Source organism: Pieris brassicae, chromosome 5 (assembly GCF_905147105.1).
Source record: "Pieris brassicae chromosome 5, ilPieBrab1.1, whole genome shotgun sequence".
Classification (NCBI taxonomy): Eukaryota; Metazoa; Arthropoda; class Insecta; order Lepidoptera; family Pieridae; genus Pieris; species Pieris brassicae.
This window is the reverse complement of record NC_059669.1, coordinates 18,617,579-18,626,629: the sequence shown is the minus strand read 5'-3', so window position 1 is coordinate 18,626,629 and position 9,051 is coordinate 18,617,579. Positions and strand designations below refer to the sequence as shown.

The 9,051-nt window shown below is 30.9% G+C and overlaps 1 protein-coding gene across 1 annotated transcript in view; it reads left to right on the top strand.

The window, feature by feature from the left end:
• Nucleotides 1-602: 602 nt before the first annotated feature.
• LOC123709954 (nephrin-like) overlaps nucleotides 603-9,051 on the top strand; it is a 91,685-nt gene continuing 83,236 nt past the window's right edge. The window contains exon 1 of the mRNA XM_045661589.1: nucleotides 603-723. The gene's annotated coding sequence lies outside the window, so the exon portion shown is untranslated. The remainder of the gene's footprint in view (nucleotides 724-9,051) is intronic.

The following is a 9,051-nucleotide window of genomic DNA, read 5'->3' as shown; positions in this document are numbered from 1 at the left end:
GTCCTATAGCTAAGTGAGCAAAGCGGCTGATTTAAGCAGTAACACATGTTTAAAATTCATAGAATATTTTCAGTGGTTTTCAAATTATTCGGTTAATACTACGGCATCCTGAGGTTGTGTTGCCATAATTAAATTTAGACAAATGTTTTTGGTCAATGTATTCATTACTGAGTCTTTAAGGTAAGGACAATACCTTAAAATTCGCTTTAAATTATTATTATTATTAATATTATTATTATTAATATAAATTAAAATTATTATGATATTGTTTAATTTTAGCTTATTATTTTTGTATGTTAAATACATAATATTATTAATTATGTAAATGAAATCTATAATTTGAAGAGTTCTTCAATATTTATAGAATTATTTTATTATATCACCAGAGTGTGAACATGTTTTTCCTCAATTAGCGATATTCTGTACGGAATAAAAAATAGCTAAACTGAATTTAATGAAAAGTAAAGCAACATTAAAATCTCCTTTACCTATACATTAAACTCCCACGTATCAGGGTACTAGTAAACATGGTAACACAGCGCTGAAGGCTCAAGGTGTATTAGTAAAAGCTTTCAGTACGCAAGGAGCCGTCGCGAGGGTCTGTTTCGTTGCTCTAACCCCTATTTATACGATCGTAAAACTTTTTTTAGTATCAAGTGATTGTTTACAGTGACATTGACTGTAATGGTTTAATGCGAGGTAAAGTGAATGTGCTTTTAAAACGTAAGTCCTGTTAATGTGTTGTTTTTAAAAGTTAATTCGATTGTTTTTTGTAATACCTTTGTGTATGATAGTATGTAAAAAAATAAAAACATCACCGGCGGAACTAAATTTTATTTATTATACAACGAGGTTTCATCAGGATCAATTAAAACAATTATTAGCGATTTTAAAAAGGCTTACGTAATGTATTTAAGCGATTTGTTCTAAGTCTTATTTAAGTTATCATAACATAAAACGTAATTTTAAACCTATTTAGTTTATTAATAAACGAAATAATTCTCTGCCAAACATTTCTGGTTTTTAAAGTATGGTTAAATTTATTTTTAATACAATCCTAAGAAAATAACCCTTATAATAATGAGAATACCAAAATGTCAGTGGCATGTTGGCACGTATAATTAAATTTCAAACAGTTAAATTTAGGAAATATTTGTTGTTTTCTATAATATATAATACCAATACCACAGAAAGCTAAGTGGTTGCAAACCTTTCATTAGCTGAGTATATATGTTTAAGCTTATGCTGAGTAATTATACCAAACTAAAATAGATGTATACAGACATTTGGCTATTTGTTGTCTTAACAGGACAGACTACTTTTATCAGAATATCAGGAATAAAGTCTATATATACGTAGTTGTTCATCACGTCAATTTTTATTACAGAATAAAAATTTAAAATCCAAACAGGGTGTAATATAAACGGTATTAACGTTATATACCTATTAAGTGTATATACGTTTAATCGTTTCCAGTGAATTCTGTGAATATAGGCTTAATTGTGAAGTATCTCTAAGAGTAATTCCTAGAAGAAATAATACTGTTGCCCTAAAACATTTTCAAATTCTCCTTTAACTAAATTATGTTTTATTTTAAATAAATAAAACATAATTTAGTTACAAGAGTTTTTAATATACTTTGCGGACTTTAATGTAGATTTCTAAAGATTACAAACCTCATCAAAATCTATTGCGTGTTTATTGATTAGTTTAATGTTTTATTTAGATAAAACGTGCTGCATTAACACTATATTATGATGTGTTGTGAACAAAATTGCCTTAAAAATATTATAGAAACAACAGAATTACACATATTAATTATGTTTCATTTTTATTGTAGAAAAGGTATGAGATATAACTTTACTATATTGTTCTATTCGGTATATCAATTTCTTGTTACAATTGTACGCTATATTATAAAAAATATTGAGAATATCAATATACTCATGTATTCACTCGAATATCTTTAATAAGTAAACATACCCGAACATTTGTTTTGTTTTCGTAAAGATACATCTTATCAGAAAAAGTTAAGTCATAAGATTGAATTAGCTTTTTCTGTCAAGGTTCCCGGCATTTTCTTTTTACCAATAATTCTGTATGTTAATATAATATTTCACAAAATTACACCAGAAGTATACAATTTTAACAGCACATTCTCCTAAGTCGTCTTTCTTTACAGCGGTTCTGACTTATTTGCCCTATAATTAGAAGCTGGCTAAAAATTTAATTAAAATCCTCGACCGTTTGAGACCCGGCTTGAATAAAAATTAGCTTGCGAGAAACACTTCGCTTTAGAAATTATTTTAACAATCATACTAAGTAATTTTTCCATAATGCTTTATTTCCTCAAACAATGGACTAGGATTCCTAACGTTAGTATTAGTTCAATATTAAATTATACCTTGTCTAGGAGCTTGTTGCCAGAACTATACAGAGGATTTATGTTAATATCAAAATATGTTAAGTTCTGTCTTTAAAGAGCATTAATTTTAAATATTATTGAAGTGAAACTTATTATTGGAGTTGGAAAAAAAATACAGTCACATTTTTCGGTTACGTGTCACATTTTTCCGTTACGCGCCATCTTTTTCTTAAGCCATTAATAACAAAAATAAATACTAAAGATAACAATGATAGTTATAATTCTATTACAATTAATGAAATCCTGTAATAATCTTAGTAGTAATAAGGTAAAATGAAATAATTGTATTATTTGTATTCATGTGGATGATAAAAACCTTTTGTTAAAGTTTATCTAGTTCAACTTTATTTAACCAATTTCTGTAAAGTTGTATATAGTAGATAATTTTCGAAAAATAAGGTCATAAAGAAGTTCTACTACTTAGGTGTGTAAACGTACACGTACTACACGCACACATTTTTTTTTAAATTTAAAAGCTCCTAGTAGCTACTACCGCTCAATAAATATTAGGTAAAATAACATCATTTTGTCCTGTTAAAGAATCCGTGTTACCCCTTTTGATGTTAACAAAATCTTTTTCTAACTATTTCTATATAAACAGTATTTTGATTATTCAATTTAATACACACAAAAAGTACCAGTATATAACACTAACACCTAGCGAATTGTTTTCGAGGATTGTAATTGTATTTGCATTCTAAATACATATAGTATTTTAAGGATGATATATTGCATGGTGCCCAGATAAAAGATGGACCTCCAACCTCCAGGAAAAATAAACAGGAACGGGGAGAAATGGATGGACGGAGCTAAGAACAGATCCAAATGGAATGTTCAGTTACCTAAGGGGTCCACACTGCAGAACACAATGAAACGGAAATAACAATAACTAACGCAGATTAATGAGTATAAACTACCACTCATTTGATATGTATTAGTTTATATGCCTACCAAGAGTTGTAAGTTGTTAGGCGCTTTCGTAAGCATTTAGCTACGCACGGAGCAACTTAAGACTTGTGCGTCAAACGTCGTAGCATGCAATTCGTAGAATTTTACAAGTACATTTTTAAATAATACTTCTGTTTCGTCTAGCGAGTAGCGTTTTCGCTCCTGCAGCATAACTTTTATTATTCTAAAAACAATAAGAAATTCATGGTCTGAGAGTTAATCTCAAAACTTAACCGAGCTTTTCCATCCATTTTGTTCACGATTTTATCATCAGAGTTATAATTAATAAAGCCAGTATAAATAATGAACATTAATGTTTCATTCGGCGTTGATTGGATTAGAATATTAACACAATTTGAATGTGGTAACATTTGTTTAGTAAAGTTAATTATAGTATTGCCAGCATAAATAATTTGGTTTAATATTGGTAGCCACATACAATAAAATCGTATTACACATTGCTACGCTCTTTGAATTTGTTACAAAATAACGCATGATATTTCAGTACTTTATAACTTCAACCATCACTTTGATAAGTACCATTTGACATTTATGAAAAATGACTACAGTATAAAAAAGATTTTATTGTGTCCATTTTTTTATTCAGTGCTTACATATGTATATTATGAAACTGGCGTTATGTACAGTTAGGACAAAATGTAGTTTTTTAAAATATAATATATTTCATAACAATACAGGAAGAAAATGATTCCAGCGTTAAAGGTTCACTGCCACAGGGAACAAACTTTTTAATATGTTTTAATTTTCTTTTTAATAATTAATCAAAGTATGTACCATTGCTATCTATGTACTAATGCCATCTTACAGGTAGTGATCTTGACCTTGATCCCTATAATGAAAAAAAATATTCGGAAGGAAATCAATAACATCTTTGTAGGTGGTTTCGACTGCCCCATGAGAGTTCAATTTTTTTACCTTGCGAGATGTTTTCCAAATTTCGAAAAAGATGCTAATCTGTTGGAGCAACGTCCGGGGAGAATGGTGGATGTGTTAGATATTCCAATTGAAGCTCCTCTAATTTGGTAGCAGTCTGTTGTGCAGTGTATTGTCTAGCGTTGTCCTGAAGAAAATGGCCTAGAGCGATTGACCAGCCTTGTTTGTTAAGCAGCTAGCTTTTCCATCATGGTTTACAGTTGCTGACAAAAGACATTTGCCGTAATCGTCGGGCCAGATTTAAGATAGTTATAGTGAACGACCCCAACCTCCTACCAAGAGGTCACAGTTGCCAAGGCGACGAAACGTCCATTTCATATGTAAGGATTTAAAAGCTAACTTCTGCAAACAATTATTTTCACACATAAATAACCTCGCATCAGCGTAGACACAATCAGTGGTTTTAAAATGACATAACCTACAATAGTGTTGCTATCGACCGCTCTCAGTGAATGGACAAGCATATGTATTGTATGTTGTGTGTCTTCTTTAGACGAGAGTAGCGAGCTTCATAAGCGGAGCGTTATATAGGAAATCAATCTTAGATTTAAATTGTAATTTACCTTTTTTACATTGAACGTTGTTTGGTATTACGACACGTACATGATTATCCTTCTGTTTGAAACATGTCATTGATTTTTGGACTTGAGTCATTCTAGATTCTTCACAATGTATTCCTTCACAATACGAGCGAGTGTTTGATGTGCACATAGACAGAAAGTCTATTGATACATAGCCGGGATTGTTCCTACGATCTCCGGGATGAGGTCACACGCTGAAATTGCTAGGTTACACTGCTTTTTCTTATCGTATATAAAGATGGGTGTAAACGTATTTTGAATATGTACGTATATTGAACAACTGTTTTGACGTTTTAACTAACATCGAGAGTTCTATTATATATTTCTAAATATATTTGTTCTGAAATTGAGAGTAAAAACGATTTATTTTGGTAACGTTTCAAATTAAATTAAAATATTATTACTATCGTACTATCCGCTGATCTGTCCATTACAACTATTTGTGTTTATAAGTCCCGAAACCGGCATATGAGAAACAATAATATTTCACCACGTAACGATAATTACCAACTGTAATATTCCGGTAATAATAATGAGATATCGAATCATTCAAATTAACTTTAACACTTTATCGAAAGCTGTAATAATTGAATCGAATTTATCTCGTTATTGAATCCATTGGTTTATTAGCGGGATCTGTTTAATTATAATTGTAGTTAAATATTTATATGAACTGTTTTAAAACAGAAAATGATTATTGATATTATCATCTTAAAAACAAATCGCGAAAGAATTAAGAAAAATCGATAACGTTTTGATTGTTATTGGACAACGGTATCAGTATGACAATTAAAACTCATGATAGCTTATGATATAGTTTGTTTCGTCTTTGGTGTTATCATCATCATTGTCTCTGATTGGGTTTCGGTGTTGACCATTAACAAGATAATCGCACGTCCAAACTCTCTTAGGGTAAGATTCAGAGACGCTTAACGACTCCCATATATCAGAAACGTATTGGATTTTGACTGAATTTGAACCCTTACATGTTTTATGTAAGGGGACAGAACTTCGTCGGTTACTTTGTAGACTGTTGATTTTAAGAACACTTTCACTTGGTAATTAAATTACCGTCAAACTAATCTAACATCACACCTCATCATCTCCCATAAAGTGAAAAAAAATATAATCATTTATATTTTGACTAACATGTACTATAAATATGAATGGACACAATATATGAAAAATAATTAATAAGTAGCAAAGGATACTTAACTCGTAAAAAAAATCGTATAATCATGAACTATTTCTATTTGGTTGTTTCGATATCTTAACATTAAGACGAATATCTTAAATTCCTATATAGGATCCATCATACAGTTTGTCATCGTACGATTCCACTCTTGCTTTTGTATTAAAAGGAAATCATTATTCTTTGAATGGGCTTTTTATGATAATCTATTAAATATATTTTCATTAAAGGGGTTTCAGTACCTTTATTCGGTAATTGCAATCTATATTTCTATTTCATTATCAATATTGTAATAAAAACATATTTTAACTCCGCCATGTAGAGAGGTGGCTTTAAGACTGAAATACAACGTTTCACTTGAAGATTATATTTTATACTGTCACACAAATTTTTTGACTATTTAAATTATATTTTTACAAATAAGGAAAATTTTAGTACCTGGACTTCGGAGCTAGAAAAGTAGCAAGCTAGTGAAGATCAAGGAATGTTACAAAAATGCACAAGAAAATACGCTGTCAATAATATAAATAATAGAATAAATCCGCTATCTATGTGTCCGCACCCGTGCTACCTCGGTATTCAATACAATGCAAATAGCAGGACCTGTCAGAGTGTGATAGGGGATATTAACATACATCGTATTAAGCAGCTTCCAGTTGGATTTCGGATCTATTATTGTTTACTTCTTAATATTCAATTGCTTTATCGTAATGTAAATTATGAATAATGTATTATTCGGAAACAACTAAATTTATAGCCTGAGAAAATAAATAAGCAGTATCAAAACTTATAAGGCTTTTTTTTAGAGGAGACAAACTAGCCGACCGGACAGCCATAAAAGGCAGTCACGGCAGCCGATGAACACCAATTTCAGCGGGTTATATTTTGATTGTTTATAGTTTTTTTTACGTCTCTAGACGTCGAACGTTTTATGTTTGCGTCACGTCACTAGTAGTAATTAATGAGTATTACTATCTTAATTTTAAAGCGTATGTTCTAATAATAAAAACCCCTAAATTATTCCATACTCGGTGGTGTTATTTTTTGTAACGTAATAATCGTAATCTAATTAATCTTAAAAATAATTTTTTTTCTCAATTGGATATTAAATATTTTTTTTGGTCAAATTGACGTATTATAAAGAATATCTTTAGGCGTCCTCATTTATTATAATTGGTATTTAAGGTTGTTATAATTGGTATTAATGCACATTAACGACATAAAACACTTACACTGGATATTAATTCATTTATTTCCATTACCAATTTATTAGTAAGAACTTAAAAACATCATGTCGATATTACAATTTCTTTTGAAAGTTCCGCTTGAACAGCCGCCATACCCCGCTCGAATTCAATACAATGCAAATATAGAAGCGCTGTCAGCGCCTGATAGCCGGTATTAACATATATTTGCAGCGCTGTTTGCGTTCCACACAATGGACACTTCGCAAAAATTCATGACATTGTGGACCCATCATATTTTATGTAAAGGTGTGTTAAATTTTAACACGCCGTTAAATCGGCGCTGAATTACCAGAAAGTTTTAATCGTTCGGTCTTTATATCGAATTACCTACCTTACTTATTTTGCTATAACTCCAATTTCTATATTTAAAGTATTATATTTTTTTTATAGAGAAGGCGACAATTGATGTTCAGTGATACCACCGCCCATAGACACTCTCAATGCCAGAGGTCTCGCGAATGCGATGCCGGCTTTTTAAGAATTGGTACGCTCTTTTATTAAAGGACCTAAGTCGAATTGGTTTGGAAATACTTGAATCGACACAGTGGCAGAAATTGTCTTGTGTTGTTATCGACTTTATATTAGTTTTTCCATTCGCCATCGCCATTTCCACATATGTTTTTTTTAAGTTACTGATGAGCCCTATCGTCTTTATGATACAGTCATCATATATATGTACGTTGCGTTGATATTCTAGCAGCAGTTATGACTGAAAAAAGTTTCCAAAATTATTCAAAACATTTAAAGGAACTTGCCTGAGCCGAGGGATCCAACACGGCTTTTTTAGCCAGTTGGCCCACGATATATTACACCATGTAATCGTTCAAGTATTACGTAAGCACTATAGGGGGGGGGGGGGCTGTCTTAGATAATCTTAGATTATCAGCCCCATGGCTATAAAATTAATAATCTGAGAGTATATATACATAGTGTATAATAGTTTTGAGGTCAAGTTTTGACAACAAATATAAATATCTTATCTGTTTTTATTATTTTGACATACGCATTTTGCATTATGATATTTTAATATTTTGCGGGTTTATTGTTAATGAACCACTTTCTTTGCAACCAGTTATTTATGTATTATTTATTTGGATGATACACACGCTAGGTATTTATATATATATATATATATATATTAATTTTTTTTTAAATCCATTTCTTGTATAAGGCTGACGTTCCCTAAAAAATACCACATCGCTTTCGAAGTCGGCTCGATGTTAAAACCAATACACAGCATATGGATATACCGCTGTATTTGGTCATGCTGGTTGGATAAAAAAAGACATTGTAGTCAATAGGAGCGATTTTGTTGTGTATTAAAAAAACCCATTAACGCTTTACGCTGTTTTACAAAAAGTCAGTAAGAACGCTTTTAGTCGTAAAAACAATAGAAGACCTTGAAAACGAGTAACTAAAGAAACTATTCTTCCCGGTTCTGCTTTACTCCGTTTAATTACAGTGTGTTCACTGACCTTTGGGCCTTTTAACAAGCTCATCGTGAATTGTAAACATGCATAATAGTTGCGACGTAATACCAGCATTACGGTAATGTCACGGAATGTCTACTGCTTTTTAGAAAAATTAAAAAACAATATTAAGGTCAATGTACAATTGTAACAATAATTATGTTTTTAACTCGTATTTAAATTGTTTTATAACCTCAAATTGGACCCCATTTGGTTATAAGCCTCCTGAATATTC